The sequence below is a fragment of the Nomascus leucogenys genome, chromosome 7b, assembly GCF_006542625.1.
Source record: "Nomascus leucogenys isolate Asia chromosome 7b, Asia_NLE_v1, whole genome shotgun sequence".
In the NCBI taxonomy this organism is placed as follows: Eukaryota; Metazoa; Chordata; class Mammalia; order Primates; family Hylobatidae; genus Nomascus; species Nomascus leucogenys.
The window spans coordinates 58,308,740-58,317,794 of NC_044387.1; positions in this window are offsets into that span (position 1 = coordinate 58,308,740).

A 9,055-nucleotide genomic window follows, 5' to 3' on the forward strand; every position below is an offset into this window, starting at 1 on the left:
TGGAGATTGTTCCTGCCTTGGGACATTTGCACAGTCTGTTCCCCTTGCCTGGAACACCCCCACCATCACGTCGAGACCAACTTAGTTTTTTGTTCAACAATTTCTTATCTTCCAGACTTGAACATAATTATCTCCTGAGAGATAACTCCTCTGACCTCCCAGAACTACCTATTCAAAACAAAACTTTAAAATTATTTAAGCCAGCCAAGCACGATGGCTCACGCCTGTAATCCCAGCACTTTGGGAGGCCGAGGTGGGCGGATCACTTGAGGTCAGGGGTTCAAGACCAGCCTGGCCAACGTCATGAAACCCCGTCTCTACTAAAAATACAAAAATTAACCAGGTGTGGTGGCAGGAGCCTGTAATCCTAGCTACTTGGGAGGCTGAGGCAGGAGGATTGCTTGAACCCAGGAAGCAGAGGTTGCAGTGAGCTGAGATCACCCTGTTGCACTCCAGCCTGGGTAACAGAGTGAAACTCTGTCTCAAAACAAAACAAAACAAAAAAACACAAAAAACAGTGATTTAAGCCTGAGTGCAGTGGCTCACTCCTGTAATCCCAATACTTTGGGAGGCAAGGCAGGAGTATTGCTGAGGCCAGGAGTTCCAGACCAGTCTGGGCAACACAGCAAGATCTCATCTGTACAAAAAATAAGAAAATTAGCCAGACATGGTGGAGTGTGCCTGTAGTCCCAGCTACTTTGGTGGCTGAGGCGGGAGGATTGCTTGCACCCAGGAGTTCAAGGCTTCAGTGAGCCATGGTTGCGCCACTGCACTCCTACCTGTGCAACAGAGCTAGACCCTGTCTCAAAAAAAAAAGCAATAATGGAGGCATTTCAGACATCTGTCAGCAGCCATAGGTGTTCAGGGGCTTTGTGCTTATAAAGGTTTGTTCAGTAACAAATACTCAGCTGGAGCGGGCATCATGGCTGACACCTGTAATCCTAGCACTTCGGGAGGCTGAGGCAGGAGGACTGCTTGAGCCTAGGAGTTTGAGACCAGCCTGGGCAACAAAGTGAGACCTGATCTCCACAAAAAATAAAATAAATAAAATTAGCTGGGCATAGTAGCATGCACCAGCTGACATGGGAGGATCGCTTGAGCCCAGGAGGTCGAGGCTGCAGTGAGCTGTGATCACACCATTGCACTCCAGCCTGAGACACAGAGTGAGACCCTGTCTCAAAAAATTAAAAACTTAATTAATTTTTAAAAATTCAACTGGAGAAATATTTCTAGCTCTCTCTTTCTCTCTCTCTTTTTATTTATTTTATTTTATTTTTTTTTGGAGGCAGAGTTTCACTCTGATACCCAATCTGGAGTGCAGTGGCATGATCTCGGCTCACTGCAACCTCCACCTTCCAGGCTCAAGGGATTCTCCCACCTCAGCCTCCAAAGTGGCTGGGACTATAGGTGCATGCCACCACACCCAGCTCATTTTTGTATTTTTTGTAGAGATGGGGTTTTGCCATGTTGCCCAGGCTGGTCTCGAACTCCTGGACTCAAGCAATCAATCCTCCCACCTCAGCCCCCCAAAGTGCTGGGATTATAGGCATGAGCCACTTAGCCATATTGCCATCTCTTGATGAAGTAAATAAAACCATTTGCACCACAAGAGATAGAGGGAAGGGATAGGATTTGTGCAAAACATAATAAATCCCCTTGGCCAAATTCATGGACCCTGGCAGGGTAAGATCAGAGATAGCATCATTTCTGCCTACGTGGCTGACATTCATTATGTAAGTCCCATGTACCAGGATCCCCATCCCATGCAAGCTCCATGAATGATCACTCCCAACCTTATAAGGTTGGAAGTATTATCTCCCCATTTTGTGGATGAGGAAACTGAGGCCTAGAGAAATTTAGTAACTTGCCAAACGTCACACAGTAAAGAGTTGACAGTTGGGATTTGCACCTAGATCTGTCCAACTCTAGATCTTCCTGAGCCCTTCACTACCGCAAACAAGCTACTCAGTTGGCTTGCTGTATGATTTGGGGCAAGTTCCTCAACCTTTCTGAGCCTCAGATTCTTTTTTTCTTTTTCTATTTCTTTTGAGACAGAGTTTCCCTCTTGTCGCCCAGGCTGGAGGGCAATAGCACGATCTCAGCTCACTGCAACCTCCACCTCCCGGGTTCAGACGATTTTCCTGCCTCAGCCTCCCAAGTAGTTGGGATTACAGGTGTCTACCACCACGCCTGGCAAATTTTTGTATTTTTAGTACAGACAGGGTTTCACCATCTTGGCCAGGCTAGACTCGAACTCCTGACCTCTGGTGATCTGCCCGCCTCAGCCCCACAAAGTGCTGGGATTACAGGCATGAACCACTGTGCCCAGCCTCTTTTTCTTTTTTTAAGACAAGGTCTTACTCTGTCGCCCAGGCTGGAATGCAGTGGGCAATCTCTGTTTAGTGCAGCCTCAACCTCCTAGGCGCAAGTGATCCTCCCACCTCAGCCTCCCAAGTAGCTGGGACTACAGGCGTGCAGCACCAGGCCCAGTTAAGCTGAGCCCAAATTCTTTACCTATAACTTGTCCCTTATTTAAGCTAACACATGGTAGGTGCTGAAGTTTATTCTCTCTCTCTCTTTTTTTTTTTTTTTTTTTTTTTTGAGACAGGGTCTTGCTCTGTCACCCAGGCTGGAGTGCAATGGCATGATCTGGGTTCAGTGCAGCCTCAGCCTCCTGAGCTCAAGCAATCCTCCTGCCTCAGCTTCCCAGAGTAGTGGGATTACAGGCATGCACCACTGTTGATTCTTTATAGATGTTAATTCTCTGCTTAACACACACGCCCCTCCAACTCCCACCACACATACAGACACACAGACACACACATACACGCAGGCACACACGCACGCCAGCCCCACAACAGGAGGAATGTAACAGAAGCAATGCTTTGTGTTCTGTAACCAGTTTCCTTTTCCTGGACACACAGGAAGGTCATGTTCTCATTTTTCCTGCAGTTAGTAGAGTCATGTGACTACATAAAGGCCAATTAAATTATATGTAACCCCTGCGCAAAGGCAGTTAAGTGTGGATGTGCCTCCTTTGATTTTCTGATTCCATTTCCACATGCAGAGGATTCAGGAATAGATTCCAGGGAGAGCCTGGGGTGGAGGCAGGATTAGGGGGCAAGGTCACTGCTTGGAAAAGAGCTCCCTGGGAGAGCCCCAACCTATATCAGACTTTGCAGGAGTGAGAAATAAACTCTGATTGGGTTAAACCACTGAGATATTTGGTTTGTTAAAGCAGTCAGCATTAATTACACTGAATAAAACTGTGTATCAGTTATCAATTGCCAGAACAATGCTACATAACAAACCACCCCAAAACTTAGTGCCTTAAAACAGCAACCATTTTTTTAGCTCAAGATTTCATGGATTGGCACTTTAGCCTGGGCTCAGCTAAAGATTTTTCTGGTCTCAATTGGGCTTACTCATGTATCTGTGGTCAGCTATTGGATTAGCTGGTGACTGACTAGGGCAGCCTCAGCTAGGATGACTAGTCCCTGTTCCAGTGGTCTCTTAGGCAGGATAGCCCAGGCTTGTTCATATAACAGCTGCAAGAGTTCCAAGAGAATGAGTGGAATCTCTTAAGGTCCAATCTCTTAACACCCAGGCTTGGAACTGGCAATGCCACTTCTGTATATTCTATTGGCCAAAAATAGTCACGTGCCTGGCTGGGCATGGTGGCTCACACCTGTGTAATTCCAGCACTTTGGGAGGCTGAGGTGGACGGATTACTTGAAACTAGGAGTTCGAGACCAGCCTGGACAACATGGGGAAACTCCATCTCTATAAAAATTAGTCAGGTGTGGTGGTGAGTGCATGTAGTCCCAGCTACTTGGGAGGCTGAGGTAAGAGGATCACCTGAGCCCAGAGAGATCAAGGCTGTAGTGTGCCATGATCGCACCACTGCACTCCAGCTTGGGTGACAGAGATCCTGTCTTAAAAAATAAAAAAGAACTCAGCTTCTAGAATCACAGCCCTGGGCTTAAGTCCTGACTCACTTGCTATTGATTTTGGGCAAGTGCCTTCACCTCTCTGAGATTCACATTTCCTTTCTATAAAACAGGTGCTGGGGCCAGGCGTGGTGGCTCACACATGTAATCCCAGCACTTTGGGAGGCCAAGGCAGGCGGATCACCTGAGGTCAGGAGTTCAAGACTGGCCTGGACAACACGGTGAAATCTCATCTCTACTAAAAATATAAAACTTAGCCAGGCGTGGTGGCGCACGCCAGTAATCCTAGCTACTCACTACTCGGGAGGCTGAGGGAGGAGAATCGCTTGAACCCAGGAAGCGGAGGTTGCAGTGAGCTGAGATTGTGCCATTGCACTCCAGCCTGGGCGACAAGAGTGAAACTGTCTCAGAAAAAAAGAAAACAAAACAACAACAACAAAAAAACACAGTTGCTGGAAGAGAGAAGTCCTAACGTTGGGGGCTATTGTCAGAACTGACTGAGGGAATGCACCATGGAAGTGTGTGCTGTAAATTACCTATTTTATTACACCCAAGGTGGGCTTAATAGCTGTCAGGGAGTGTTAGCATTATCTCAACCAAACCCCCAATTTACAGAGGAGAAAACAGAGGCTCAGGCAGGTGATGTGACTTGCCAAGGCTGCATAGCTAAGGAGCAGTGATGCCCCCACCATACCGTTTGTCTGTTTCCAGAAGCTAAGTTCTTAGCCTCCCTACAGTTAGAAAGTCCTAGGTTTGAGTCTCGACTCTGTCCATTATAGCTGTGTGACCTTGGGCAAGTCACTTTTCTCTCTGGGCCTCATTTTTTTTCTTCGTCTAAAGAAATTAGCATCTGTCTCATAATGCCACGGGGAATCAATGGGAAAATACAAAGAAAGTGCTTGGCAGAATGCCAAGAAGAGACAGTGTGCATGCTCAGCAATTGAAGGCTGCCAAGTTCCTGTTATCATAAGGGGCAGTGTTCCATCCATCAAAAGGGCTAAGAATAGTCTTAGCCCGGCCAGGCGCGGTGGCTCATGCCTATAATCCCAGCATTTTGGGATGCCGAGGCGGGTGGATCACCTGAGTTCAGGAGTTCAAGACCAGCCTGGCCAACATGTCGAAACCCCGTCTCTACTGAAAATACAAAAATTAGCCAGGCGTGGTGATGGGCCCCTGTAATCCCAGCTACTTGGGAGGCTGAGGCAGGAGAATCACTTGAAGCCGGGAGGCAGGGGTTGCAGTGAGCCAAGATTGCGCCACTGCACTCTAGCCTGGGTGACAGAGCGGGACTCTGTCTTAAAAAAAAAAAAAAAAAAAAAAGGAATAGTCTTAGCCAATGGGGGTAGGGTGAGGAATAAGTAAGTTACTGTGGGCTAAGCTTTAGCACAGTGCCCAGCACATATTACAAACTTCATATGCAGTTGCTATTTTAAAGGGTTTTTGTTTTGTTTTGTTTTGTTTTTGTTTTTGTTTTTGAGACAAGGCCTTGCTCTGTTGCCCAGGCTGGAGTGCAGTACTTTTAAAGTTCTGAACCCTGTTGGAGGCCAACATGAGACCATGGGGGACCCCAGGCCCCAACTGGCAGTGGCTCCAGGCACTGCCTCCGCTGCCATTTGGCTATTATTAGGCCCAGCGTCCTCATCTCAAATCCAGATGGGGAGCGAGAAGGGCAGGCAGGGCAGGGCCCGGTTGGCGGAAGGCTGGGAACACGGCTTGGAGGCTGGGTTTGGGTTTGGGCCCCACCCTGCCTGCCTTCCCTTGCTTGCAGCTGGTCCAGCCGCCACGTCTACACTTGGCTCTGAGGTTGGTGCAGAGCACTCCCTCCCACCGTGGCCGCCTCCTCTGGGAAGATTCAGAGCCCTTCTGCAGCCTCAGCACTTTTCTGCCTGCCCCAGAGAGGCCAGGCCTGCGTGGAAACTCTGAATTGGACAGTGCGCGCCTTCAGAACCGGCAAAGGAGCCATCCACCCCACTGTCTACAGGTCTTCATGCCTCCAATGAGGGTTACTGGATCTGCTGAGGGGGAAGGGCCTATATACCTGGGTTCAAATCCCTTCCCTACCACCAACATGCAGTGTCAACTTGGACAAATGACTTGCCCTCTCTGAGCCTCAGTTTCTTTGCCCATAAAAGGGACAGAACATTAGCATCTGCTTTATAGGGCTGTGGTGATGGTTACATGAGTGCATGGTATGCCGTAGGCACTCAATATGTGTTGGTTATTTCATGCTTAAGTGTGCCAGGCCCTGAGGAGGAAACAAAGTTTTGGGAGGTTGAGAATCTGGGATGCAGAAGGGCTCTGCTCCTGATTTGCTGCACTACCTGAAGCCTGTCCCTTGTCCTCTCTGGGACTCAGTTACCTATTTGAACCATAAGGTGGGTATCTAGGACTCTGTGATGCCAAGATTCAGGTGCTATGTTCAGAAGTAGAGAGAAGGGTTTGCTGGGATCCCACACTGACAGGTTGGTAAAATATTCATTCTCGGACTGGACTCTGGAGCCAAAATACCCTCTGCCCCTGAGCTGCTCCAGATACTCCCTACTCTGCCAGTCCAGGGCTGAACCTGGAAGAATCTAGACCCTTCTCGTTACAGTCTTTTGCCCTAGGAGGGCCTGAAGGAGGCCAGTCAAACCCCCTCACTTTACAGATGGGCAGACTGAGGCCCAGTGCTCAGGCTTCATCCAAGCGGAGCTTCCAAATGGTGGATGGTAGAATATGGTGATTAAGAACAAATGTTCTGGCCGGTCACAGTGGCTCATGCCTGTAATCCTAGCACTTTGGGAGGTCAAGGCAGGCAGATTGCTTGAACCTAGGAGTTCGAGACTAGCCCTGGCAACATAGGGAGACGCTTGTCTCTACAAAAAATAAAAAAATTAGCTGGGCATGGTGGCACATGTCTGTAGTCCCACTGTGAGCCTGGGAGGTCAAGGCTGTAGTGAGCCATGGTTGTGCCACTCCACTCAGCCTGGGTGACAGAGTGAGACTCTGTCTCAAAAAAAAAAAAAAAAAACGAGCGTTCTGAGCCTGTCTCCTTATCTGTATAATGGTGGTCCTACCTCACAGGACTCAAGCTGTGAAGGTCATAGTGGTAACAAAATTACCACACATGTAGTATAAGCATGATCAGGAGCCAGTGTCCAACTCATCAGGTAGCAATTACATAGTGTCCCACTATGAGCCTAGACCCCCACTCCCTGCGCCCAGGCATCAGGGACTCCCAGAAGTCTAAAGAGGTCCAGGCTGGCACATCCAGAACTCTCTCCTTCCTGTTCCAGCCCCTTTCCTCTCCTTTGTTTGTGAGGCTGGGTCTCCTGGAATTCATTGCTGCCCAGTGGGCATCTGAGGCCTCTTCTCCTGCAGGGCCGGAAGTTTGCCTGGCACTGTTGCCCAGAGAACACAGCAGCTGGATGACATCATGGAGATGATGGCCTTGCCAAACTGGTTCCCAACAGGTCCTCAGTCCCACTCCGAGGGCTGCTGGCCATGACCTAGGGCGCATCCAGTTCTGCACATAAGGAGGAAGGTCATAGCCCTTGGATCCAGCCAACCCCAACAAGAACCATCCACCTCTAGGGACTCCATTCTCCAGCCTCACCTGCCTGTCTGTTGCCCAACAAGGTCCTCACAATCCTACTTCCATTCCTTTGCTAATGCTGTTCCCGTCTCCAGAATGACAGTGCTGTCCTGGGGAGAGGAGGCTTAGAGAGCCCAAGGCACAGCTCCTCCGTTGTGCATATGAGCAAGTTGAGGCTCCAAGAGGGCCAAGCCTTACCTAGGGTGGAGCCAGGGGTAAGACACCCATCACCCTTCTTGCCTTCTGACCCCAGGCCTGGCTTTCTCTGCAGGACGCTGACTGGGTGGAGGGTTAGCCAGGGTGACTTAGGGATGCAATGCAGACAGCTTGGTAAAATAGTCATTCTCAGACTTGGGCTCTGGGGCAAAATATTACCCCTAGCCTCTGAGCTGCTCAGCCACTTCCCATTCTGCCTTTCCAGGGTTGAACCTGGAAGAACCTAGAGTAGACCCTTTCTGTGACAGTCCCTTGCCCTAGGAAGGCCTGAAGCAGACCAGTCTAATCACTTCATTTTACAGGAGGCAGGCTGAGGCCCAGGCCTCTCTGGTGCCCACAAGATACATTCATCCTGCTCACCTGGCATTCAGAATCCTTCGCAAAGAGAACCACCCACATTTCCTGCTCCACCCACAGCCTATCCTCCTCCTTTTCTCAGACTATTGGTCTTTGCTCACACTGTTCCTCTGCCACAAATGCCCTTTCATGCCTTTCCCCCTCTTCTGTGTGGGGTGAATTTTAAAAATTAGCTGGGCGTGGTGGTGTGTGCCTGTAGTCCTAGCCTCCTGGGAGGCTGAGATGGGAGGATTGCTTGAGCCAGGAGTTTGAGGCCATGGTGAGCTGTGATCATGCGACTGCACTCCAGCCTGTGGGACACAGCAAGACCCTGTCTCCAAAAAAAAAAAAAAAAAAAACAAGTGTGACACAGTTTATACGCCACTTCCCTAAGAAGTCTTCCAGCGCTTCCCCCATCCTAGTGGCAGCAAAGTGGAGGGAAGGGGCTTCAGCATCAGGCAGAATTCCACTTTAGTCTGAATGCCTTTACTAGCCCAAGGTGCCTTCACCTCCCTGAGCTTCAGCTTCCTCTGTCGAATCAGAGTGTACCTATCTTGCACAGTCGTCACCTGGCAGTAATGGGAGCCCCAGGTCTGACATGCAACAGGTGCTCAGCAAATGCTGGGGCCCTCATCACGGGATGTTTACTTTTTCCTCGGCTGTAGCTGTAAACTTCCCTAGCACTGTACCGGACTGCCCTTTGATCTCTAGATCACCCCCGCTCCCTTGCAGAGAGGAAGACAAAGAGGCAGGCGGGTATGTCTGGAGGTGGACCCGGGCACTAAGGGCTTGAAGGGGCAGGACCCACACATCCCTTCCATAGGGCCAAGAGCTAGTGAGCACATGTGCCAGACAGTAAATCCAAGCATGGAGGAACTCACCTGTACCATTCCTCCTAGCCTACAGGAGGGCAGGGAGAAAGGAGGGCGTTAGCACAAAGCAGGCCGTTCATTGGAGCTGGTGACCGCCATTCAGGCAG